Raw genomic sequence first — 12,500 nt, forward strand, 5'->3', positions numbered from 1 at the left:
GGAATACCAGATGCTGTAGGATTTTTTTTTTTATTTTCTCTTGTTCCGGCTTCCTTCAATGCTGGTTTTGAGATGTATAAGAGATGTAGGTCATTAGGAAACCAATACCTACAGCCCCACCACCCTGAATAAGCACAGTCTCGTCTGATCTTGAAAGGTAAGCAGGGCCGGGCCTGGTTAGTACTTGGATAGGAGAGCACCTGGGAATACCAGATGCTGTAGGACTTTTTTTTTATTTTCTCTTGTTCCGGCTTCCTTCGAAGCTGGTTTTGAGATGTATAAGAGATGTAGGTCATTAAGAAGCCAATACATACAGCCACACCACCCTGAACAAGCCCAATCTCGTCTAATCTTGGAAGCTAAGCAGGGTCAGGCCTGGTTAGTACTTGGATGGGAGACCACCTGGGAATACCAGGTGCTGTAGGCAATTTTTTTTTATTTTCTCTTGTTCCGGCTTACTTCAATGCTGGTTTTGAGATGCATAAGAGATGTAGGTCATTAGGAAACCAATACCTACAGCCACACCACCCTGAATAAGCCCAATCTCATCTGATCTTGAAAGGTAAGCAGGGCCGGGCCTGGTTAGTACTTGGATAGGAGACCACCTGGGAATACCAGATGCTGTAGGCCTTTTTTTTTTATTTTCTCTTGTTCCGGTTTCCTTCGAAGCTGGTTTTGAGATGTATAAGAGATGTAGGTCATTAGGAAACCAATACATACAGCCCCACCACCCTGAACAAGCCCAATCTTGTCTGATCTTGGAAGCTAAGCAGGGCCGGTCCTGGTTAGTACTTGGATGGGAGACCACCTGGGAATACCAGGTGCTGTTGGCCTTTTTTTTTTATTTTCTCTTGTTCCGGCTTCCTTCGAAGCTGGATTTGAGATGTATAAGAGATGTAGGTCTTTAGTTAACTAATACTATAGCCACACCCCCCTGAACAAGCCCAATCTCATCTGATCTCGGAAGCTAAGCAGGGCCGGATCTGGTTAGTACTTGGATGGGAGACCACCTGAGAATACCAGATGCTGTTGGCCTTTTTTTTTATTTTCTCTTGTTCCGGCTTCTTTCAATGCTGGTTTTGAGATGTATAAGAGATGTAGGTCATTAAGAAACCAATACATACAGCCACACCACCCTGAACAAGCCCAATCTCAACTGATTTTGGAAGTTAAGAAGGGCTGGGCCTGGTTAGTACTTGGATGGGAGACCACCTGGGAATACCAGGTGCTGTAGGCCTTTCATTTTTCTTTTCTCTTGTTCCGGCTTCCTTCGAAGCTGGTTTTGAGATGTATAAGAGATGTAGGTCATTAGGAAAACAATACCTACAGCCACACCACCCTGAACAAGCCCAATCTTGTCTGATCTTGAAAGCTAAGCAGGGCCGGGCCTGGTTAGTACTTGGATGGGAGACCACCTGGGAATACCAGGTGCTGTAGGCAATTTTTTTTTATTTTCGCTTGTTCCGACTTCCTTCAATGCTGGTTTTGAGATGTATAAGAGATGTAGGTCATTAGGAAACCAATACCTACAGCCACACCACCCTGAACAAGCCCAATCTCATCTGATCTTGGAAGCTAAGCAGGGCCGGGCCTGGTTAGTACTTGGATGGGAGACCACATGGGAATACCAGGTGCTGTAGGCCTTTTATTTTATTTTTTATTGTTCCGGCTTCCTTAAATGCTGGTTTTCAGATGTATAATAGATGTAGGTCAGTAGGAAACCATACCTACAGCCACACCACCCTGAACAAGCCCAATCTCATCTGATCTTGGAAGCTAAGAAGGGCTGGGCCTGGTTAATACTTGGATGGGAGACCACCTGGGAATACCAGGTGCTGTAGGCAGTTTTTTTTATTTTCTCTTGTTCCGGCTTCCTTCGAAGCTGGTTTTGAGATGGATAAGACATGTAGGTCTTTAGAAAACCAATACCTACAGCCACACCACCCTGAACAAGCCCAATCTCATTTGATCTTGGAAGCTAAGCAGGACCGGGCCTGGTTAGTACTTGGATGGGAGACCACCTGGGAATACCAGGTGCTGTAGGCCATTTTTTTTTATTTTCTCTTGTTCCGGCTTCCTTCAATGCTGGTTTTGAGATGTATAAGAGATGTAGGTCATTAGGAAACCAATACCTACAGCCACACCACCCTGAACAAGCCCAATCTCATCTGATCTTGGAAGCTAAGCAGGGCCGGGCCTGGTTAGTACTTGGATGGGAGACCACCTGGGAATACCAGGTGCTGTAGGCAATTCTTTTTTATTTTCTCTTGTTCCGACTTCCTTCAATGCTGGTTTTGAGATGTATAAGAGATGTAGGTCATGAGGAAACCAACACCTACAGCCACACCACCCTGAACAAGCCTAATCTCATCTGTTCTTGGAAGCTAAGCAGGGCCGGGCCTGGTTAGTACATGGATGGTAGACCACCTGGGAATACCAGGTGCTGTAGGCAGTTTTTTTTATTTTCTCTTGTTCCGGCTTCCTTCGAAGCTGGTTTTGAGATGTATAAGACATGTAGGTCATTAGAAAACCAATACCTACAGCCACACCACCCTGAACAAGCCCAATCTCATCTGATCTTGGAAGCTAAGCAGGACCGGGCCTGGTTAGTACTTGGATGGGAGACCACCTGGGAATACCAGGTGCTGTAGGCCATTTTTTTTTATTTTTTCTTGTTCCGGCTTCCTTCAATGCTGGTTTTGAGATGTATAAGAGATGTAGGTCATTAGGAAGTCAATACCTACAGACACACCACCCTGAATAAGCCTAATCTCATCTGATCTTGAAAGCTAAGCAGGGCCGGGCCTGGTTAGTACTTGGATAGGAGACCAACTGGAAATACCAGATGCTGTATGATTGTTTTTTTTATTTTCTCTTGTTCCGGCTTCCTGCAAAGCTGGTTTTGAGATGTATAAGAGATGTAGGTCATTAGGAAACCAATAGTATAACCACACCACCCTGAACAAGCCCAATCTCATCTGATCTTGGATGCTAAGTAGGGTCGGGCCTGGTTAGTACTTGGATGGGTGACCACCTATGAATACCAGGTGCTGTAGGCCTTTTTTTTTTATTTTCTCTTGTTCCGGCTTCCTTCAATGCTGGTTTTGAGATGTATAAGAGATGTAGGTCATTAGGAAAACAATACGTACAGCCACACCACCCTGAACAAGCCCAATCTCGTCTGATCTTGGAAGCTAAGCAGGGCTAGGCCTGGTTAATACTTGGATGGGAGACCATCTGGGAATACCAGGTGCTGTAGGCAGTTTTCTTTATTTTCTCTTGTTCCGGCTTCCTTCGAAGCTGGTTTTGAGATGTATAAGACATGTAGGTCATTAGAAAACCAATACCTACAGCCACACCACCCTAAACAAGCACAATCTCATTTGATCTTGGAAGCTAAGCAGGGTCCAGCCTGGTTAGTACTTGGATGGGAGACCACCTGGGAATACCAGGTGCTGTAGGCAGTTTTTTTTATTTTCTCTTGTTCAGGCTTCCTTCGAAGCTGGTTTTGAGATGTATAAGACATGTAGGTCTTTAGAAAACCAATACCTACAGCCACACCACCCTGAACAAGCCCAATCTCATTTGCTCTTGGAAGCTAAGCAGGACCGGGCCTGGTTAGTACTTGGATGGGAGACCACCTGGGAATACCAGGTGCTGTAGGCCATTTTTTTTTATTTTCTCTTGTTCCGGCTTCCTTCAATGCTGGTTTTGAGATGTATAAGAGATGTAGGTCATTAGGAAACCAATACCTACAGCCACTCCACCCTGAACAAGCCCAATCTCATCTGATCTTGGAAGCTAAGCAGGGCCGGGCCTGGTTAGTACTTGGATGGGAGACCACCTGGGAATACCAGGTGCTGTAGGCAATTCTTTTTTATTTTCTCTTGTTCCGACTTCCTTCAATGCTGGTTTTGAGATGTATAAGAGATGTAGGTCATGAGGAAACCAACACCTACAGCCACACCACCCTGAACAAGCCCAATCTCATCTGATCTTGGAAGCTAAGCAGGGCCGGGTCTGGTTAGTACTTGGATGGTAGACCACCTGGGAATACCAGGTGCTGTAGGCAGTATTTTTTATTTTCTCTTCTTCCGGCTTCCTTCGAAGCTGGTTTTCAGATGTATAAGACATGTAGGTCATTAGAAAACCAATACCTACAGCCACACCACCCTGAACAAGCCCAATCTCATCTGATCTTGGAAGCTAAGCAGGACCGGGCCTGGTTAGTACTTGGATGGGAGACCACCTGGGAATACCAGGTGCTGTAGGCCATTTTTTTTTATTTTTTCTTGTTCCGGCTTCCTTCAATCCTGGTTTTGAGATGTATAAGAGATGTAGGTCATTAGGAAGCCAATACCTACAGACACACCACCCTGAATAAGCCTAATCTCATCTGATCTTGAAAGCTAAGCAGGGCCGGGCCTGGTTAGTACTTGGATAGGAGACCAACTGGGAATACCAGATGCTGTATGATTGTTTTTTTTATTTTCTCTTGTTCCGGCTTCCTGCAAAGCTGGTTTTGAGATGTATAAGAGATGTAGGTCATTAGGAAACCAATACTATAACCACACCACCCTGAACAAGCCCAATCTCATCTGATCTTGGATGCTAAGTAGGGTCGGGCCTGGTTAGTACTTGGATTGGAGACCACCTATGAATACCAGGTGCTGTAGGCCTTTTTTTTTTATTTTCTCTTGTTCCGGCTTCCTTCAATGCTGGTTTTGAGATGTATAAGAGATGTAGGTCATTAGGAAAACAATACATACAGCCACACCACCCTGAACAAGCCCAATCTTGTCTGATCTTGGAAGCTAAGCAGGGCTAGGCCTGGTTAGTACTTGGATGGGAGACCATCTGGGAATACAAGGTGCTGTAGGCCTTTTTTTTGTATTTTCTCTTGTTCCGGCTTCCTTCGAAGCTGGATTTGAGATGTATAAGAGATGTAGGTCATTAGTAAACCAATACCTACAGCCACACCACCCTGAACAAGCCCAATCTCGTCTGATCTTGGAAGCTAAGCAGGGCCCGGCCTGGTTAGTACTTGGATGGGAGACCACCTGGGAATACCAGGTGCTGTAGGCAGTTTTTTTTTATTTTCTCTTGTTCCGGCTTCCTTCGAAGCTGGTTTTGAGATGTATAAGACATGTAGGTCTTTAGAAAACCAATACCTACAGCCACACCACCCTGAACAAGCCCAATCTCATTTGATCTTGGAAGCTAAGCAGGACTGGGCCTGGTTAGTACTTGGATGGGAGACCACCTGGGAATACCAGGTGCTGTAGGCCATTTTTTTTTATTTTCTCTTGTTCCGGCTTCCTTCAATGCTGGTTTTGAGATGTATAAGAGATGTAGGTCATTAGGAAAACCAATATATACAGCCACACCACCCTGAACAAGCCCAATCTCATCTGATCTTGAAAGCTAAGAAGGGCCGGGCCTGGTTAGTACTTGGATGGGAGACCACCTGGGAATACCAGGTGTTGTAGGCAATTTTTTTTTATTTTCACTTGTTCCGACTTCCTTCAATGCTGGTTTTGAGATGTATAAGAGATGTAGGTCATTAGGAAATCAATATCTACAGACACACCACCCTGAACAAGCCCAATCTCGTCTGATCTTCAAAGCTAAGCAGGGCCAGGCCTGGTTATTAGTTGGATGGGAGACCACCTGGGAATACCAGGTGCTTTAGGCAATTTTTTTTTTATTTTCTCTTGTTCCGGCTTCCTTCGAAGCTGGTTTTGAGATGTATAAGAGATGTAGGTCTTTAGGAAACCAATACCTACAGCCACACCGCCCTGAACAAGCACAATCTCATCTGATCTTGAAAGCTAAGAAGGGCCGGGCCTGGTTAGTACTTGGATGGGAGACCACCTGGGAATACCAGGTGTTGTAGGCAATTTTTTTTTATTTTCACTTGTTCCGACTTCCTTCAATGCTGGTTTTGAGATGTATAAGAGATGTAGGTCATTAGGAAAACAATACATACAGCCACACCACCCTGAACAAGCCCAATCTTGTCTGATCTTGGAAGCTAAGCAGGGCTAGGCCTGGTTAGTACTTGGATGGGTGACCATCTGGGAATACAAGGTGCTGTAGGCCTTTTTTTTGTATTTTCTCTTGTTCCGGCTTCCTTCGAAGCTGGATTTGAGATGTATAAGAGATGTAGGTCATTAGTAAACCAATACCTACAGCCACACCACCCTGAACAAGCCCAATCTCGTCTGATCTTGGAAGCTAAGCAGGGCCCGGCCTGGTTAGTACTTGGATGGGAGACCACCTGGGAATACCAGGTGCTGTAGGCAGTTTTTTTTTATTTTCTCTTGTTCCGGCTTCCTTCGAAGCTGGTTTTGAGATGTATAAGACATGTAGGTCTTTAGAAAACCAATACCTACAGCCACACCACCCTGAACAAGCCCAATCTCATTTGATCTTGGAAGCTAAGCAGGACTGGGCCTGGTTAGTACTTGGATGGGAGACCACCTGGGAATACCAGGTGCTGTAGGCCATTTTTTTTTATTTTCTCTTGTTCCGGCTTCCTTCAATGCTGGTTTTGAGATGTATAAGAGATGTAGGTCATTAGGAAAACCAATATATACAGCCACACCACCCTGAACAAGCCCAATCTCATCTGATCTTGAAAGCTAAGAAGGGCCGGGCCTGGTTAGTACTTGGATAGGAGACCAACTGGAAATACCAGATGCTGTATGATTGTTTTTTTTATTTTCTCTTGTTCCGGCTTCCTGCAAAGCTGGTTTTGAGATGTATAAGAGATGTAGGTCATTAGGAAACCAATAGTATAACCACACCACCCTGAACAAGCCCAATCTCATCTGATCTTGGATGCTAAGTAGGGTCGGGCCTGGTTAGTACTTGGATGGGTGACCACCTATGAATACCAGGTGCTGTAGGCCTTTTTTTTTTATTTTCTCTTGTTCCGGCTTCCTTCAATGCTGGTTTTGAGATGTATAAGAGATGTAGGTCATTAGGAAAACAATACGTACAGCCACACCACCCTGAACAAGCCCAATCTCGTCTGATCTTGGAAGCTAAGCAGGGCTAGGCCTGGTTAATACTTGGATGGGAGACCATCTGGGAATACCAGGTGCTGTAGGCAGTTTTCTTTATTTTCTCTTGTTCCGGCTTCCTTCGAAGCTGGTTTTGAGATGTATAAGACATGTAGGTCATTAGAAAACCAATACCTACAGCCACACCACCCTAAACAAGCACAATCTCATTTGATCTTGGAAGCTAAGCAGGGCCCAGCCTGGTTAGTACTTGGATGGGAGACCACCTGGGAATACCAGGTGCTGTAGGCAGTTTTTTTTATTTTCTCTTGTTCAGGCTTCCTTCGAAGCTGGTTTTGAGATGTATAAGACATGTAGGTCTTTAGAAAACCAATACCTACAGCCACACCACCCTGAACAAGCCCAATCTCATCTGATCTTGGAAGCTAAGCAGGGCCGGGCCTGGTTAGTACTTGGATGGGAGACCACCTGGGAATACCAGGTGCTGTAGGCAATTCTTTTTTATTTTCTCTTGTTCCGACTTCCTTCAATGCTGGTTTTGAGATGTATAAGAGATGTAGGTCATGAGGAAACCAACACCTACAGCCACACCACCCTGAACAAGCCCAATCTCATCTGATCTTGGAAGCTAAGCAGGGCCGGGTCTGGTTAGTACTTGGATGGTAGACCACCTGGGAATACCAGGTGCTGTAGGCAGTATTTTTTATTTTCTCTTCTTCCGGCTTCCTTCGAAGCTGGTTTTCAGATGTATAAGACATGTAGGTCATTAGAAAACCAATACCTACAGCCACACCACCCTGAACAAGCCCAATCTCATCTGATCTTGGAAGCTAAGCAGGACCGGGCCTGGTTAGTACTTGGATGGGAGACCACCTGGGAATACCAGGTGCTGTAGGCCATTTTTTTTTATTTTTTCTTGTTCCGGCTTCCTTCAATCCTGGTTTTGAGATGTATAAGAGATGTAGGTCATTAGGAAGCCAATACCTACAGACACACCACCCTGAATAAGCCTAATCTCATCTGATCTTGAAAGCTAAGCAGGGCCGGGCCTGGTTAGTACTTGGATAGGAGACCAACTGGGAATACCAGATGCTGTATGATTGTTTTTTTTATTTTCTCTTGTTCCGGCTTCCTGCAAAGCTGGTTTTGAGATGTATAAGAGATGTAGGTCATTAGGAAACCAATACTATAACCACACCACCCTGAACAAGCCCAATCTCATCTGATCTTGGATGCTAAGTAGGGTCGGGCCTGGTTAGTACTTGGATTGGAGACCACCTATGAATACCAGGTGCTGTAGGCCTTTTTTTTTTATTTTCTCTTGTTCCGGCTTCCTTCAATGCTGGTTTTGAGATGTATAAGAGATGTAGGTCATTAGGAAAACAATACATACAGCCACACCACCCTGAACAAGCCCAATCTTGTCTGATCTTGGAAGCTAAGCAGGGCTAGGCCTGGTTAGTACTTGGATGGGAGACCATCTGGGAATACAAGGTGCTGTAGGCCTTTTTTTTGTATTTTCTCTTGTTCCGGCTTCCTTCGAAGCTGGATTTGAGATGTATAAGAGATGTAGGTCATTAGTAAACCAATACCTACAGCCACACCACCCTGAACAAGCCCAATCTCGTCTGATCTTGGAAGCTAAGCAGGGCCTGGCCTGGTTAGTACTTGGATGGGAGACCACCTGGGAATACCAGGTGCTGTAGGCAGTTTTTTTTTATTTTCTCTTGTTCCGGCTTCCTTCGAAGCTGGTTTTGAGATGTATAAGACATGTAGGTCTTTAGAAAACCAATACCTACAGCCACACCACCCTGAACAAGCCCAATCTCATTTGATCTTGGAAGCTAAGCAGGACTGGGCCTGGTTAGTACTTGGATGGGAGACCACCTGGGAATACCAGGTGCTGTAGGCCATTTTTTTTTATTTTCTCTTGTTCCGGCTTCCTTCAATGCTGGTTTTGAGATGTATAAGAGATGTAGGTCATTAGGAAAACCAATATATACAGCCACACCACCCTGAACAAGCCCAATCTCATCTGATCTTGAAAGCTAAGAAGGGCCGGGCCTGGTTAGTACTTGGATGGGAGACCACCTGGGAATACCAGGTGTTGTAGGCAATTTTTTTTTATTTTCACTTGTTCCGACTTCCTTCAATGCTGGTTTTGAGATGTATAAGAGATGTAGGTCATTAGGAAATCAATATCTACAGACACACCACCCTGAACAAGCCCAATCTCGTCTGATCTTCAAAGCTAAGCAGGGCCAGGCCTGGTTATTAGTTGGATGGGAGACCACCTGGGAATACCAGGTGCTTTAGGCAATTTTTTTTTTATTTTCTCTTGTTCCGGCTTCCTTCGAAGCTGGTTTTGAGATGTATAAGAGATGTAGGTCTTTAGGAAACCAATACCTACAGCCACACCGCCCTGAACAAGCACAATCTCATCTGATCTTGAAAGCTAAGAAGGGCCGGGCCTGGTTAGTACTTGGATGGGAGACCACCTGGGAATACCAGGTGTTGTAGGCAATTTTTTTTTATTTTCACTTGTTCCGACTTCCTTCAATGCTGGTTTTGAGATGTATAAGAGATGTAGGTCATTAGGAAAACAATACATACAGCCACACCACCCTGAACAAGCCCAATCTTGTCTGATCTTGGAAGCTAAGCAGGGCTAGGCCTGGTTAGTACTTGGATGGGAGACCATCTGGGAATACAAGGTGCTGTAGGCCTTTTTTTTGTATTTTCTCTTGTTCCGGCTTCCTTCGAAGCTGGATTTGAGATGTATAAGAGATGTAGGTCATTAGGAAACCAATACCTACAGCCACACCACCCTGAACAAGCCCAATCTCGTCTGATCTTGGAAGCTAAGCAGGGCCCGGCCTGGTTAGTACTTGGATGGGAGACCACCTGGGAATACCAGGTGCTGTAGGCAGTTTTTTTTTATTTTCTCTTGTTCCGGCTTCCTTCGAAGCTGGTTTTGAGATGTATAAGACATGTAGGTCTTTAGAAAACCAATACCTACAGCCACACCACCCTGAACAAGCCCAATCTCATTTGATCTTGGAAGCTAAGCAGGACTGGGCCTGGTTAGTACTTGGATGGGAGACCACCTGGGAATACCAGGTGCTGTAGGCCATTTTTTTTTATTTTCTCTTGTTCCGGCTTCCTTCAATGCTGGTTTTGAGATGTATAAGAGATGTAGGTCATTAGGAAAACCAATATATACAGCCACACCACCCTGAACAAGCCCAATCTCATCTGATCTTGAAAGCTAAGAAGGGCCGGGCCTGGTTAGTACTTGGATGGGAGACCACCTGGGAATACCAGGTGTTGTAGGCAATTTTTTTTTATTTTCACTTGTTCCGACTTCCTTCAATGCTGGTTTTGAGATGTATAAGAGATGTAGGTCATTAGGAAATCAATATCTACAGACACACCACCCTGAACAAGCCCAATCTCGTCTGATCTTCAAAGCTAAGCAGGGCCAGGCCTGGTTATTAGTTGGATGGGAGACCACCTGGGAATACCAGGTGCTTTAGGCAATTTTTTTTTTATTTTCTCTTGTTCCGGCTTCCTTCGAAGCTGGTTTTGAGATGTATAAGAGATGTAGGTCTTTAGGAAACCAATACCTACAGCCACACCGCCCTGAACAAGCACAATCTCATCTGATCTTGAAAGCTAAGAAGGGCCGGGCCTGGTTAGTACTTGGATGGGAGACCACCTGGGAATACCAGGTGTTGTAGGCAATTTTTTTTTATTTTCACTTGTTCCGACTTCCTTCAATGCTGGTTTTGAGATGTATAAGAGATGTAGGTCATTAGAAAACCAATACCTATAGCCACACCACACTGAACAAGCCCAATCTCGTCTGATCTTGGAAGCTAAGCAGGGCCCGGCCTGGTTAGTACTTGGATGGGAGACCACCTGGGAATACCAGGTGCTGTAGGCAGTTTTTTTTTATTTTCTCTTGTTCCGGCTTCCTTCGAAGCTGGTTTTGAGATGTATAAGACATGTAGGTCATTAGAAAACCAATACCTACAGCCACACCACCCTGAACAAGCCCAATCTCATTTGATCTTGGAAGCTAAGCAGGACCGGGCCTGGTTAGAACTTGGATGGGAGACCACCTGGGAATACCAGGTGCTGTAGGCCATTTTTTTTTATTTGCTCTTGTTCCGGCTTCCTTCAATGCTGGTTTTGAGATGTATAAGAGATGTAGGTCATTAGGAAGCCAATACCTACAGCCCACCACCCTGAACAAGCCCAATCTCATCTGATCTTGGAAGCTAAGCAGGGCCGGGCCTGGTTAGTACTTGGATAGGAGACCACCTGGGAATACCAGGTGCTGTAGGCCTTTTATTTTATTTTTTCTTGTTCCGGCTTCCTTCAATGCTGCTTTTCAGATGTATAAGAGATGTAGGTCAGTAGGAAACCATACCTACAGCCACATTACCCTGAACAAGCCCAATCTCATCTGATCTTGGAAGCTAAGAAGGGCTGGGCTTGGTTAATACTTGGATGGGAGACCACCTGGGAATACAAGGTGCTGTAGGCCTTTTTTTTTTTATTTTCTCTTGTTCCGTCTTCCTTCAATGCTGGTTTTGAGATGTATAAGAGATGTAGGTCATTAGAAAAACAATACCTACAGTCACATCACCCTGAACAAGCCCAATCTCATCTGATCTTGGAAGCTAAGCAGGGCCGGGCCTGGTTAGTACTTGGATGGGTGACCACCTGGGAATACCAGGTGCTGTAGGCAATTCTTTTTTATTTTCTCTTGTTCCGACTTCCTTCAATGCTGGTTTTGAGATGTATAAGAGAAGTAGGTCATTAGGAAACCAATACTATAACCACACCACCCTGAACAAGCCCAATCTCATCTGATCTTGGATGCTAAGTAGGGTCGGGCCTGGTTAGTACTTGGATGGGAGACCACCTATGAATACCAGGTGCTGTAGGCCTTTTTTTTTTATTTTCTCTTGTTCCGGCTTCCTTCAATGCTGGTTTTGAGATGTATAAGAGATGTAGGTCATTAGAAAAACAATACATACAGCCACACCACCATGAACAAGCCCAATCTCGTCTGATCTTGGAAGCTAAGCAGAGCCAGGCCCGGTTAGTACTTGGATGGGAGACCATCTGGGATTACCAGGTGCTGTAGGCCTTTTTTTTTTATTTTCTCTTGTTCCGGCTTCCTTCGAAGCTGGATTTGAGATGTATAAGAGATGTAGGTCATTAGGAAAACAATACCTACAGCCACACCACCCTAAACAAGCCTAATCTCGTCTGATCTTGGAAGCTAAGCAGGGCCCTGCCTGGTTAGTACTTGGATGGGAGACCACCTGGGAATACCAGGTGATGTAGGCAGTTTTTTTTTTATTTTCTCTTGTTCCGGCTTCCTTCGAAGCTGGTTTTGAGATGTATAAGACATGTAGGTCTTTAGAAAACCGATACCTACAGCCACACCACCCCGAA

At 44.9% G+C, this 12,500-nt stretch overlaps 17 non-coding genes and 42 pseudogenes across 17 annotated transcripts in view; all 59 read left to right on the forward strand.

Moving 5' to 3' along the window:
• The first annotated feature begins 106 nt into the window (after positions 1–106).
• On the forward strand, positions 107–225 carry LOC142126114 (5S ribosomal RNA; annotated as a pseudogene).
• Positions 226–308: 83 nt separating this feature from the next.
• LOC142126490 (5S ribosomal RNA) lies at positions 309–427 on the forward strand (annotated as a pseudogene).
• Positions 428–511: 84 nt separating this feature from the next.
• On the forward strand, positions 512–630 carry LOC142126471 (5S ribosomal RNA; annotated as a pseudogene).
• An 84-nt stretch (positions 631–714) lies between these two features.
• Positions 715–833, forward strand: LOC142126605 (5S ribosomal RNA; annotated as a pseudogene).
• Positions 834–916: 83 nt separating this feature from the next.
• LOC142126558 (5S ribosomal RNA) lies at positions 917–1,035 on the forward strand (annotated as a pseudogene).
• An 83-nt stretch (positions 1,036–1,118) lies between these two features.
• LOC142126423 (5S ribosomal RNA) lies at positions 1,119–1,237 on the forward strand (annotated as a pseudogene).
• Positions 1,238–1,321: 84 nt separating this feature from the next.
• On the forward strand, positions 1,322–1,440 carry LOC142126320 (5S ribosomal RNA; annotated as a pseudogene).
• Positions 1,441–1,524: 84 nt separating this feature from the next.
• On the forward strand, positions 1,525–1,643 carry LOC142126239 (5S ribosomal RNA). Its single transcript, XR_012685167.1, has one exon. It is a non-coding gene; the product is annotated as a 5S ribosomal RNA (ribosomal RNA).
• An 82-nt stretch (positions 1,644–1,725) lies between these two features.
• LOC142126275 (5S ribosomal RNA) lies at positions 1,726–1,844 on the forward strand (annotated as a pseudogene).
• Positions 1,845–1,927: 83 nt separating this feature from the next.
• Positions 1,928–2,046, forward strand: LOC142126156 (5S ribosomal RNA). Its single transcript, XR_012685091.1, has one exon. It is a non-coding gene; the product is annotated as a 5S ribosomal RNA (ribosomal RNA).
• Positions 2,047–2,130: 84 nt separating this feature from the next.
• Positions 2,131–2,249, forward strand: LOC142126277 (5S ribosomal RNA). Its single transcript, XR_012685197.1, has one exon. It is a non-coding gene; the product is annotated as a 5S ribosomal RNA (ribosomal RNA).
• Positions 2,250–2,333: 84 nt separating this feature from the next.
• On the forward strand, positions 2,334–2,452 carry LOC142126483 (5S ribosomal RNA; annotated as a pseudogene).
• An 83-nt stretch (positions 2,453–2,535) lies between these two features.
• Positions 2,536–2,654, forward strand: LOC142126509 (5S ribosomal RNA). The gene has a single exon (XR_012685219.1). It is a non-coding gene; the product is annotated as a 5S ribosomal RNA (ribosomal RNA).
• Positions 2,655–2,738: 84 nt separating this feature from the next.
• Positions 2,739–2,857, forward strand: LOC142126117 (5S ribosomal RNA; annotated as a pseudogene).
• An 83-nt stretch (positions 2,858–2,940) lies between these two features.
• On the forward strand, positions 2,941–3,059 carry LOC142126656 (5S ribosomal RNA; annotated as a pseudogene).
• Positions 3,060–3,143: 84 nt separating this feature from the next.
• LOC142126520 (5S ribosomal RNA) lies at positions 3,144–3,262 on the forward strand (annotated as a pseudogene).
• An 83-nt stretch (positions 3,263–3,345) lies between these two features.
• Positions 3,346–3,464, forward strand: LOC142126646 (5S ribosomal RNA; annotated as a pseudogene).
• Positions 3,465–3,547: 83 nt separating this feature from the next.
• On the forward strand, positions 3,548–3,666 carry LOC142126296 (5S ribosomal RNA; annotated as a pseudogene).
• An 84-nt stretch (positions 3,667–3,750) lies between these two features.
• LOC142126484 (5S ribosomal RNA) lies at positions 3,751–3,869 on the forward strand. Its single transcript, XR_012685216.1, has one exon. It is a non-coding gene; the product is annotated as a 5S ribosomal RNA (ribosomal RNA).
• An 84-nt stretch (positions 3,870–3,953) lies between these two features.
• On the forward strand, positions 3,954–4,072 carry LOC142126230 (5S ribosomal RNA). The gene has a single exon (XR_012685159.1). It is a non-coding gene; the product is annotated as a 5S ribosomal RNA (ribosomal RNA).
• An 83-nt stretch (positions 4,073–4,155) lies between these two features.
• LOC142126522 (5S ribosomal RNA) lies at positions 4,156–4,274 on the forward strand. The gene has a single exon (XR_012685221.1). It is a non-coding gene; the product is annotated as a 5S ribosomal RNA (ribosomal RNA).
• An 84-nt stretch (positions 4,275–4,358) lies between these two features.
• Positions 4,359–4,477, forward strand: LOC142126086 (5S ribosomal RNA; annotated as a pseudogene).
• An 83-nt stretch (positions 4,478–4,560) lies between these two features.
• On the forward strand, positions 4,561–4,679 carry LOC142126673 (5S ribosomal RNA; annotated as a pseudogene).
• An 84-nt stretch (positions 4,680–4,763) lies between these two features.
• Positions 4,764–4,882, forward strand: LOC142126609 (5S ribosomal RNA; annotated as a pseudogene).
• An 84-nt stretch (positions 4,883–4,966) lies between these two features.
• On the forward strand, positions 4,967–5,085 carry LOC142126291 (5S ribosomal RNA; annotated as a pseudogene).
• Positions 5,086–5,169: 84 nt separating this feature from the next.
• LOC142126571 (5S ribosomal RNA) lies at positions 5,170–5,288 on the forward strand. The gene has a single exon (XR_012685225.1). It is a non-coding gene; the product is annotated as a 5S ribosomal RNA (ribosomal RNA).
• Positions 5,289–5,373: 85 nt separating this feature from the next.
• Positions 5,374–5,492, forward strand: LOC142126542 (5S ribosomal RNA; annotated as a pseudogene).
• Positions 5,493–5,780: 288 nt separating this feature from the next.
• LOC142126410 (5S ribosomal RNA) lies at positions 5,781–5,899 on the forward strand (annotated as a pseudogene).
• An 84-nt stretch (positions 5,900–5,983) lies between these two features.
• Positions 5,984–6,102, forward strand: LOC142126592 (5S ribosomal RNA; annotated as a pseudogene).
• Positions 6,103–6,186: 84 nt separating this feature from the next.
• On the forward strand, positions 6,187–6,305 carry LOC142126292 (5S ribosomal RNA; annotated as a pseudogene).
• An 84-nt stretch (positions 6,306–6,389) lies between these two features.
• Positions 6,390–6,508, forward strand: LOC142126583 (5S ribosomal RNA). The gene has a single exon (XR_012685226.1). It is a non-coding gene; the product is annotated as a 5S ribosomal RNA (ribosomal RNA).
• Positions 6,509–6,593: 85 nt separating this feature from the next.
• LOC142126093 (5S ribosomal RNA) lies at positions 6,594–6,712 on the forward strand (annotated as a pseudogene).
• Positions 6,713–6,795: 83 nt separating this feature from the next.
• Positions 6,796–6,914, forward strand: LOC142126658 (5S ribosomal RNA; annotated as a pseudogene).
• An 84-nt stretch (positions 6,915–6,998) lies between these two features.
• On the forward strand, positions 6,999–7,117 carry LOC142126523 (5S ribosomal RNA; annotated as a pseudogene).
• An 83-nt stretch (positions 7,118–7,200) lies between these two features.
• On the forward strand, positions 7,201–7,319 carry LOC142126659 (5S ribosomal RNA; annotated as a pseudogene).
• An 83-nt stretch (positions 7,320–7,402) lies between these two features.
• LOC142126289 (5S ribosomal RNA) lies at positions 7,403–7,521 on the forward strand. Its single transcript, XR_012685198.1, has one exon. It is a non-coding gene; the product is annotated as a 5S ribosomal RNA (ribosomal RNA).
• Positions 7,522–7,605: 84 nt separating this feature from the next.
• LOC142126231 (5S ribosomal RNA) lies at positions 7,606–7,724 on the forward strand. Its single transcript, XR_012685160.1, has one exon. It is a non-coding gene; the product is annotated as a 5S ribosomal RNA (ribosomal RNA).
• An 83-nt stretch (positions 7,725–7,807) lies between these two features.
• Positions 7,808–7,926, forward strand: LOC142126534 (5S ribosomal RNA). Its single transcript, XR_012685222.1, has one exon. It is a non-coding gene; the product is annotated as a 5S ribosomal RNA (ribosomal RNA).
• An 84-nt stretch (positions 7,927–8,010) lies between these two features.
• Positions 8,011–8,129, forward strand: LOC142126087 (5S ribosomal RNA; annotated as a pseudogene).
• Positions 8,130–8,212: 83 nt separating this feature from the next.
• Positions 8,213–8,331, forward strand: LOC142126674 (5S ribosomal RNA; annotated as a pseudogene).
• Positions 8,332–8,415: 84 nt separating this feature from the next.
• LOC142126611 (5S ribosomal RNA) lies at positions 8,416–8,534 on the forward strand (annotated as a pseudogene).
• An 84-nt stretch (positions 8,535–8,618) lies between these two features.
• LOC142126248 (5S ribosomal RNA) lies at positions 8,619–8,737 on the forward strand. The gene has a single exon (XR_012685175.1). It is a non-coding gene; the product is annotated as a 5S ribosomal RNA (ribosomal RNA).
• An 84-nt stretch (positions 8,738–8,821) lies between these two features.
• LOC142126595 (5S ribosomal RNA) lies at positions 8,822–8,940 on the forward strand. The gene has a single exon (XR_012685227.1). It is a non-coding gene; the product is annotated as a 5S ribosomal RNA (ribosomal RNA).
• Positions 8,941–9,025: 85 nt separating this feature from the next.
• Positions 9,026–9,144, forward strand: LOC142126544 (5S ribosomal RNA; annotated as a pseudogene).
• Positions 9,145–9,432: 288 nt separating this feature from the next.
• Positions 9,433–9,551, forward strand: LOC142126413 (5S ribosomal RNA; annotated as a pseudogene).
• An 84-nt stretch (positions 9,552–9,635) lies between these two features.
• LOC142126612 (5S ribosomal RNA) lies at positions 9,636–9,754 on the forward strand (annotated as a pseudogene).
• Positions 9,755–9,838: 84 nt separating this feature from the next.
• LOC142126293 (5S ribosomal RNA) lies at positions 9,839–9,957 on the forward strand (annotated as a pseudogene).
• An 84-nt stretch (positions 9,958–10,041) lies between these two features.
• Positions 10,042–10,160, forward strand: LOC142126607 (5S ribosomal RNA). Its single transcript, XR_012685228.1, has one exon. It is a non-coding gene; the product is annotated as a 5S ribosomal RNA (ribosomal RNA).
• Positions 10,161–10,245: 85 nt separating this feature from the next.
• LOC142126545 (5S ribosomal RNA) lies at positions 10,246–10,364 on the forward strand (annotated as a pseudogene).
• Positions 10,365–10,652: 288 nt separating this feature from the next.
• Positions 10,653–10,771, forward strand: LOC142126414 (5S ribosomal RNA; annotated as a pseudogene).
• An 84-nt stretch (positions 10,772–10,855) lies between these two features.
• LOC142126482 (5S ribosomal RNA) lies at positions 10,856–10,974 on the forward strand (annotated as a pseudogene).
• Positions 10,975–11,058: 84 nt separating this feature from the next.
• On the forward strand, positions 11,059–11,177 carry LOC142126393 (5S ribosomal RNA; annotated as a pseudogene).
• Positions 11,178–11,261: 84 nt separating this feature from the next.
• On the forward strand, positions 11,262–11,379 carry LOC142126391 (5S ribosomal RNA; annotated as a pseudogene).
• Positions 11,380–11,461: 82 nt separating this feature from the next.
• On the forward strand, positions 11,462–11,580 carry LOC142126640 (5S ribosomal RNA; annotated as a pseudogene).
• An 85-nt stretch (positions 11,581–11,665) lies between these two features.
• Positions 11,666–11,784, forward strand: LOC142126103 (5S ribosomal RNA). Its single transcript, XR_012685063.1, has one exon. It is a non-coding gene; the product is annotated as a 5S ribosomal RNA (ribosomal RNA).
• An 83-nt stretch (positions 11,785–11,867) lies between these two features.
• LOC142126585 (5S ribosomal RNA) lies at positions 11,868–11,986 on the forward strand (annotated as a pseudogene).
• An 84-nt stretch (positions 11,987–12,070) lies between these two features.
• On the forward strand, positions 12,071–12,189 carry LOC142126671 (5S ribosomal RNA; annotated as a pseudogene).
• Positions 12,190–12,273: 84 nt separating this feature from the next.
• Positions 12,274–12,392, forward strand: LOC142126083 (5S ribosomal RNA; annotated as a pseudogene).
• Positions 12,393–12,477: 85 nt separating this feature from the next.
• LOC142126260 (5S ribosomal RNA) overlaps positions 12,478–12,500 on the forward strand; it is a 119-nt gene continuing 96 nt past the window's right edge. The window contains exon 1 of the ribosomal RNA XR_012685186.1: positions 12,478–12,500. This exon is cut by the window's right edge and continues 96 nt beyond it. This is a non-coding gene — a ribosomal RNA (5S ribosomal RNA).

Source organism: Mixophyes fleayi, unplaced genomic scaffold, assembly GCF_038048845.1.
Source record: "Mixophyes fleayi isolate aMixFle1 unplaced genomic scaffold, aMixFle1.hap1 Scaffold_270, whole genome shotgun sequence".
Taxonomy (NCBI): domain Eukaryota; kingdom Metazoa; phylum Chordata; class Amphibia; order Anura; family Limnodynastidae; genus Mixophyes; species Mixophyes fleayi.